An 8493-nucleotide genomic window follows, 5' to 3' on the forward strand; every position below is an offset into this window, starting at 1 on the left:
CAGAGTGTTCCAGGGTGTCCCAGGGAGTGCCAGAGTGTTCCAGCAAGTCCGAAGGAGTGCCAAAATGTCCCAGGGAGTGCCAGAGTGTTCCAGCGTGTCCCAGGCAGTGCCAGTGTTTTCCAGCGTGTCCCAGGGAGTGCCAGTGTTCCACCATGTCCCAGGGAGTGCCAGAGTGTTCCAGCAAATCCCAAGGAGTGCCAGAATGTCCCAGGGAGTGCCAGAGTGCTCCAGCGTGTCCCAGGGAGTGCCAGAGTGTTCCAGCATGTCCCTGGGAGTGCCAGAGTGTTTCAGCGTGTCCAAGGGAGTGCCAGAGTGTCCCAGGAAGTGCCATAGTGTTCAAGCTTGTCCCAGGAGTGCCAGAGTGTTCCAGGAGTGCCAGCGTGTTCTAGGAGTGCCAGAGTTCCAGGGAGTGCCAGAGTGTTCCAGGAGTGCCAGAATGTGCCAAAGTGTACATCCAGAGGTGCCAGAGTGTGCCAGGGAGTGCCAAAGTGTGCCAGGGGTGCCAGAGTATGACCAAGGAGTGCCAGAGAGTACCAGGAGTCAGAGGTGTACAAGCAGTGCCAGAGTGTACCAGGCAGTGCCAAAGTGTGCCAGGGAGTGCCAGAGATACCAAGGAGTCCAGAGAGTACCAGGGAGTGCCAGAGTGTACCAGGCAGTGCCAGAGTGTCCCAGGGAGTGCCAGAGTGCACCAGGGAGTGCCAGAGTGTTCCAGGAGTGCCAGGTGTGCCAGAGTGTCCAAGGGTGCCAGAGTGTGCCAGAGTGTGCCAGGAGTGCCAGAGAGTGTTCCAGAGTGTACCAGGGAGTGCCAGAGTGTTCCAGAGTGTACCAGGCAGTGCCATAATGTTCCAAGAGTGCCAGAGTGTGACAGAGAGGAACCAGGAGTGCCAGAGTGTTCCAGAGTGTGCCAGGGAGTGCCAGGTCTTCCAGAGTGTACCAGGCAGTGCCAAAATGTTTCAGAGAGTGCCAGAGTGTGACAAGTGTACCAGGGAGTGCCAGAGTGTGCCAGAATGTACCAGGAGTGCCAGAGTGTGACAGGGGTACCAGGAGGCAGTGCCAGAGTGTCCAGGCGAGTGCCAGGAGTGCCCAGGAGTGCCAGAGTGTACCAGAGTGTGGCAGGAGTGCCAGAGTACCAGGGAGTGCCAGAGTGTACCAGGCAGTGCCAGAGTGCCCAGGGGTGCCAGTGAGCCAGAGTGCACCAGGAGTGCCAGAGTGTACCAGGAGTGAGCAAGGAGTGCCAGAGTGTGCCAGAATGAACCAGGAGTGCCAGAGTGTGACAGAGTGTACCAGGAGTGCCAGAGTGTGCCAGAGTGTCCCAGTGAGTGCCAGAGTGCACCAGGGAGCGAGTGTGCCAGAGTGTGCAGGAGTGCCAGAGTGTACCAGGAGTGCCAGAGTGTACCAGGCAGTGCCAGAGTGCCCAGCGTGTCCCAGTGAGTGCCAGAGTGCACCAGGGAGTGCCAGAGTGTACCAGGAGTGCCAGAGGTACAAGATAGTGCCAGAGTGTTCCAGGGAGTGCCAGAGTGTTCCAGGGAGGCAGAGAGCCTAGGGAGTGCCAGAATGTGCCAGAGTGTACCAGGGAGTGCCAGAATGTCCCAGGGAGTGCCAGAGTGCTCAGCGTGTTCCAGGGAGTGCCAGAGTGCCCAGCATGTCCCTGGAAGTGCCAGAGTGTTCAGCGTGTCCAAAGGAGTGCCAGAGTGTCCCAGGAAGTGCCATATGTTCAAGCTTGTCCCAGGGAGTGCCAGAGTGTTCTAGGGAGTGCCAGAGTGTTCCAGGGAGTACTAGTGTACCAGGAAGTGCCAAGAATGTGCAAGTATACCAGGGGTGCCAGAGCCAGAGTGTACCAGGAGTGCCAAAGTGTGCCAGGGAGTGCAAGAGTATACCAAGGAGTGCCAGAGTGTGCCAGGGAGTGCCAGAGTGTACCAGGGAGTGCCAGAGTGTGCCAGGAGTGCCAGAGTGTACAACAAGTGCTGGAGTGTTCCAGGGAGTGCCAGAGTGTCCCAGGAAGTGCCATAGTGTTCAAGCTTGTCCCAGGGAGTGCCAGAGTGTTCCAGGAGTGCCAGCGTGTTCTAGGAGTGCCAGAGTGTTCCAGGGAGTGCCAGAATGTGCCAATGTACCAGGAGTGCCAGAGGGCCAAAGTGTGCCAGGGAGTGCCAGAGTATACCAAGGAGTGCCAGAGAGTACCAGGGAGTGCCAGAGTGTACCAGGCAGTGCCAGAGTGTACCAGGCAGTGCCAGAGTGTCCCAGGAGTGCCAGAGTGCACCAGGGAGTGCCAGAGTGTACCAGAGTGTACCAGGGAGTGCCAGAGTGACAGAGTGTACCAGGGAGTGCCAGTGTGTGCCAGAGTGTATCAGGGAGTGCCAGAGTAACCCAGCGTGTCCCAGGGAGTGCCAGAGTGTTCCAGCATGTCCTGGGAGTGCCAGAGTGCTCACAAGTGTCCGCGGAGTGCCAGAGTGTCCCAGGAAGTGCCATAGTGTTCAAGCTTGTCCCAGGGAGTGCCAGAGTGTTCCAGGAGTGCCAGCGTGTTCCTAGGAGTGCCAGAGTGTTCCAGGAGTGCCAAAATGTGCCAAAGTGTACCAGGGAGTGCCAGAGTGTGCCAGAGTGTACCAGGGAGTGCCAAAGTGCCAGGGAGTGCCAGAGTATACCAAGGAGTGCCAGAGTACCAAGGAGTGCCAGAGGTACCAGGGAGTGCCAGAGTGTTCCAGGGTGTGCCAGAGTGTACCAGGGAGAGCCAGAGGTTCCAGAGAGTGCCAGAGGTACCAGGGAGTGCTAGTAGTTAACAGGGAGTACAAGAGTGTACCAGGGTGTGCCAGAGTGTCCCAGGAGCCAGAGTGTACCAGGAGTGCCAGAGTGTACCAGGAGTACCAGAGTGTATAAGGGAGTGTCAGAGTGTCCCAGAGTGTACCAGGGAGTGCCAGAGTGTTCCAGGGAGTTCCAGAATGTACCTGGGAGTGAGAGGTACCAGGGAGTGCCAGAGTGTTCCAGAATGTACCAGGGATTGCCAGAGTGTTCCAGGAGTGCCAGAGTGTACCAGGGAGTGCCAGAGCATACCAGGGAGTGCTAGAGTGCCAGAGGTACCAGGAGTGCCAGAGTGTACCAGTGAGTTCCAGAGGTACCAGAAATGCCAGAGTGTACCAGGAACGCCAGAGGTACCAGGAAGTGCCAGAGTGTAACAGGAAGTGCCTGAGTGCACCAGGGAGTGCCAGAGTGTACCAGGAAATGTCACATAAAAATAGAGTGCGAGAGTGTAACAGGGAGTGCCAGAGTGTACCAGGAAGTCCAGAGTGTGTCAAGGGAGTGCCAATTGTACGGGAATGCCAGAATGTACTATGAAGTGCCAGAGTGTACCAGGGAGGTCCAGAGGTACCAAGGAGGCCAGAGTGTACCAGGAAGTGCCAGAGTGTATGAAGGAGTGCCAGAGTGTACCAGGAATGACAGGTACCAAGGGAGTGCCAGAGTGTTCCAAGGAGGCCAGAGGTAACAGGAGTGCCAGAGTGTAACAGGGAGCAGAGTGTAATAGGAGTGCCAGAGAGTAACAGGGAGTGCCAGAGTGTGCCAGAGTTTACCAGGATGCCAGAGTGTTCCAGGAGTGCCACAGTGTACTCCAGGGAGAGCCGAGGTTCATAGTGTACTATTGAGGCCAGAGTGTCCCAGGGAGTGCCACAGTGTACCAGGAGAGCCAGAGTGTGCCAGAGGTACCAGGGAGTGCCAGAGGTCCCAGGGAGTGCCAGAGTGTACAAGGAGTGCCAGGCGTTCCAGGAGTCCAGAGTGTACCTGGAGGAAAAGTGTACCAGGGAGTGCCAGAGTGTACCCGGGAGTGTCAGATTGTACCGAAGAGTGCCAGAGTGCTATAGGGAGTGCCAGAGTGTTCCAGGAGTGCCAGAGTGTACCAGGGAGTACCAGAGTGCACCAGGGAGTGCCAGAGGTTTCAGGGAGGCCAGAGTATCCCAGGGAGGCCAGAGTGTGCCAGGGAGTGCCAGTTGTACCAGAGGTAACAGAAAGTGCCAGAGTGTACCATGGAGCCAGAGTGTTCCAGGAATGCCAGAGGTACCTGGAGTGTCAGAGTGTACCAGGGAGTGCCAGAGTGTACCGGAGTGTCAGATTGTACCGGAGAGTGCCAGAGTGCTAAGTAGTGCCAGAGTGTTCCAGGGAGTGCCAGAGGTACCGGGAGTGCCAGAGTGCACCAGGAGTGCCAGAGTGTTTCAGGGAGGCCAGAGTGTTCCAGGAGTGCCAAAGTAAGCAAGGGAGTGCATAAACCAGAGCAACAGAAAAAGCCAGTATACTTATGGAGTGCCAGAGTAGCCCAGGAATGCCAGAGTGTACTAGGTTACCAGGGTGCACCTATGGAGGCCAGAGTGCACCAGGGAATGCCAGAGTGTACCAGGGAGTGCCAGAGCATACCAGGGAGTGCCTGAGGTACCAGGAGTGCTAGAGTGCACCAGGGAGTGCCAGAGTGTTCCAGAGTGTACCAGGAAGTGCCAGAGTGTTTCTGGGAGCGCCGGAGTGTACCAGGGAGTGCCAGAGTGTACCAGGGAGTGCCAGAGGTACCAGAAAATGCCTAAGTGTACAGGGGAGTGTCAGAGTGTACCAGGAAGTGCCAGAGTGTACCAGGGAGTGCCAGAGTGTACCAGGGAGTGCCAGAGGTACCAGGGAGTGGTAGAGGTGCCAGAGAGTATAGGGAGTGCCAGACTGTGCCAGGGAGTGCCAGACTGTGCCAAGGGAGTGCCAGAGTGTGCCAGGAGTGCCAGAGGTACCAGGAGGCCAGAGGTACCAGGAGGCCAGAGGTACAACGAAGTGCTGGAGTGTCCCAGGAGTGCCACGGTGTATCAAGGAGTGCCAGAGTGTTCCAGGGAGTGTCAGAGTGTACCAGGGAGTGCCAGAGTGTACCAGGGAGTTCCAGAGTGTACCAGGAAGTGCCAGAGTGTACAAGGGAGTGCCAGAGTGTACCAGGAAGTGCTAGAGTGTACCAGAGAGTGCGAGAGTGTACCAGGGAGGCAAAGTGTTCCAGAGTGTACCAGCGAGTGCCATAGTGTACAAGGGAGTGCCGGAGTGTTCCAGGGAGTGTGAGAGGTACCAGGAGTGCCAGAGTGTAACAGGAGTGCCAGAGTGTAACAGGGAGTGCAGAGTGTGCCAGAGTATACCAGGGAGTGCCAGAGTGTTCAGAGTATCATTGAGTCACAGTGTCCCAGGAGTGCCACAGCGTACCAGGGAGAACCAGAGTGTGCCAGAGTATACAAGGAGTGCCAGAGTGTTCCAGGGAGTGCCAGAGGGTACCAGGGAGTGCCAGAGGTACCAGGGAGTGCCAGGGTGCACCAGGGAGTGCCAGTGTGTTCCAGGGAGGGCCAGAGCAAGGGAGGTCGGAGTGTACAAGGGAGTGTCGATGTACCAGGAAGTGGCAGAGTGTACCAGGGAGGCCAGAGGTACCAGGGAGTGCCAGAGTGTACCAGGGAGAGCCAGAGGTACCAGGGAATGCCAGAGTGTCAAGGAGGTCGAGGTACCAGGAAGTGCCAGAGGTACCAGGAGCAGAGGTACCAAGGAGGGAAGCAAAGCCGAGAGTACAGGGAGGGCAGAGGTACCAGGGAGTGCCAGAGATACCAGGAGGCCAGAGGTAAAAAACACAGAAGTGCCAACAGAGCAGAGGTACCAGGAAGTGCCAGGGTACCAGGGAGTGCCAGAGTGTACCAGGAGTGCCAGAGTGTACCAGAAAGTGCCAGAGTACCAGGGAGTGCAAGAGTGTAACAGGGTGTGCCAGAGGTACCAGGGAGTGCCAGAGGTACCTGGGAGTGCCAGAGTGTACCAGGAAGTCCCAGGGTGTACCAGGAAGTGTCAGAGTGTACCAGGAAGCAGAGTGTACCAGGGAATGACAGAGTGTACCGGGAGTGCCAGAGTGTTCTAGGGAGTTCCAGAGTGTACCGGAGTGCCAGAATGTACCAGTGAGTGCCAGAGTGTTCAGTACCAGGAGTGACAGTGTTCCGGAGTGCCAGAGTGTACCAGGGAGTGCCAGAGTGTACCAGGGAGTTCCAGAGTGTACCAGGAAGTGCTAGAGTACAGGGAATGCAGAGTGTACCAGGAGTGCCAGGTACCAGGTCAGAGACAAGGGAGTGCCAGAGTGTACCAGGAAGTGCCAGAGTGTACCAGGGAGTGCCAGAGTGTATCAGGGAGAGCCAGAGTGTACCAGGGAATGCCAGAGTGTACAAGGGAGGTCGGAGTGTACCAGGAAGTGCCAGAGGTACCAGGAGTGCCAGAGGTACCAGGGAGTGCCAGAGGGAACAAGGGAGTGCTAGAGAGTGCCAGAGAGTATCAGGGAGTGCCAGAGTGTACCAGGGAGTGCCAGAGTGTACCAGGGAGTGCCAGAGTGTACAAGGAGTACCGGAGTGTTCCAAGGAGTGCCACAGTGTACCAGAAGTGCCAGGGTGTACAAAGGAGTGTCAGAGTGTACCAGGAAGTGCCAGTGTGTACCAGGGAGTGCCAGAGTGTACCAGGGAGTGCCAGAGTGTACCAGAAAGTGCCAGAGTGTACCAGGGAGTGCAAGAGTGTAACAGGGTGTGCCAGAGTACCAGGGAGTGCCAGAGTGTACCTGAGTGCCAGAGTGTACCAGGAAGTCCCAGGGTACCAGGAAGTGTCAGAGTGTACCAGGAAGTGCCAGAGTGTACCAGGAATGACAGAGTGTACCAGGAGTGCCAGAGTGTTCTAGGGAGTTCCAGAGTATTCGGGAGTCCAGAATGTACCAGTGAGTGCCAGAGTGTTCAAGAGTGTACCAGGGAGTGACAGTGTTCCAGGGAGTGCCAGAGTGTACCAGGGAGGCCAGAGTGTACCAGGGAGTTCCAGAGTGTACCAGGAAGTGCAGAGTGTACCAGGGAATGCCAGAGTGTACCAGGAAGTGCCAGAGGACCAGGGAGTGTCAGATTGTACAAGGGAGTGCCAGAGTGTACCAGAAGTGCCAGAGTGTACCAGGGAGGCCAGAGTGTACAAGGGAGTGCCAGAGTGTACCAGGGAATGCCAGAGGTACCATGAAGTGCCAGAATGTACCATGGAGTGCCAGAGTGTCCCAGGGAGTGCCAGAGTTTTACCAGGGAGTGCCAGGTGTATCAGTGAGTGCCAGAGTGTTCCAGGGAGTGCCAGAGTGTACCAGGGAGGTCACAGGTTCCAGGGAGACAGAGTGTACCAGGAGTGTCACAGTGTTCCAGGAGTGCCAGAGTGTACCAGGGAGTGTCACAGTGTTCCAGGAGTGCCAGAGTGTACCAGGAGTGTCACAGTGTTCCACGGAGTGCCAGAGAGTCACAAGAGTGCCAGAGTGTTCCAGAGTGTCAGAGTGTATCAGGGAGTGCCAGAGTGTTCTAGGGAGTGCCAGAGTGTTCCAAGGAGGCCAGAGTGTTCCAGGGAGTGAGAGTGTATAAGGGAGTGCCAGAGTGTACCAGGAGTGCCAGAGTGTTCCAGGAGAGCTAGGGAGTGTCACAGTGTTCCAGGGAGTGCCAGAGTGTACCAGGAGTGCCAGAGTGTACCAGGGAGTGCCAGAGTGTACCAGGGAGTGCCAGAGTAATCAGAGTGTCCCAGGGAGTGCCAGTGTTCCAGGTAGTGCCAGAGTGTACCAAGGAGTGCTAGACTGTACCAAAGAGTGCCAGAGTGTGTCAGAGTGTACCAGGGAGTGTCAGAGTGTACCAGAGTGTGTCAGTGTGTACCAGGGAGTGTCAGAGTGTACCAGGGACTGCCAGAGTGTAACAGGGAGTGCCAGAGTTTACCAGAGTGATACCGAGGAGTATCTTATACTTCCTCTTGAAGTATTCTAAAGGTATTAGCGTAGATATGGTCGTCCTCAGTCCACATTCCTGCCACTAGGGTACAGGTACAGGGTGTATTAAAATACCTTCTCAGTGGAAACTTTTTTCTTTTTGCAGATTCTGTACTGTTCGTCGTTGGACGGAATCCTACTGTATTCTAGGGAGGAATTAACAGATTTCTGGGCCGGAATCCTACCGGTAGGATTCTGGCCCAGAAATTGCAGGATTCTGCCCCAGAAATCGGTAGGATTCCGCCCCAGAATACGGTACGATTCCTGCCCATAATATGGTAGGATTCTGCCCCAGAATACGGTAAGATTGCGCCCCAGAATACGGTAGGATTCTGTCCCAGAAATCGGTAGCATTGCGGCCCAGAATACGGTAGGATTCCGCCTCCGAATACGGTAGGATTCTGCCTCACAATACGGTAGAATTCCGGCCCAGAATACGGTAAGATTCCGCCACAGAATACAGTCGGATTCCGCCCCAGAAATCTGTAGGATTCCTCACCAGAATATGGTAGGATTCCGGCCCAGAATACGGTAGGATTCCTCCCCAGAATACGGTAGGATTCCGTCCCAGAAAACGGTAGGATTCTGACCCAGAATACGGTAGATTCCGCCCAAAATATGCAGGATTCTGCCCCAGAAATCGGTATGATTCTGACCCAGAATACGGTGGGATTCTGGCCGAGAATACGGTAGGATTCCGCCCAGAATAT

Source organism: Homarus americanus, unplaced genomic scaffold (assembly GCF_018991925.1).
Source record: "Homarus americanus isolate GMGI-L3 unplaced genomic scaffold, GMGI_Hamer_2.0 scaffold11302, whole genome shotgun sequence".
Classification (NCBI taxonomy): Eukaryota; Metazoa; Arthropoda; class Malacostraca; order Decapoda; family Nephropidae; genus Homarus; species Homarus americanus.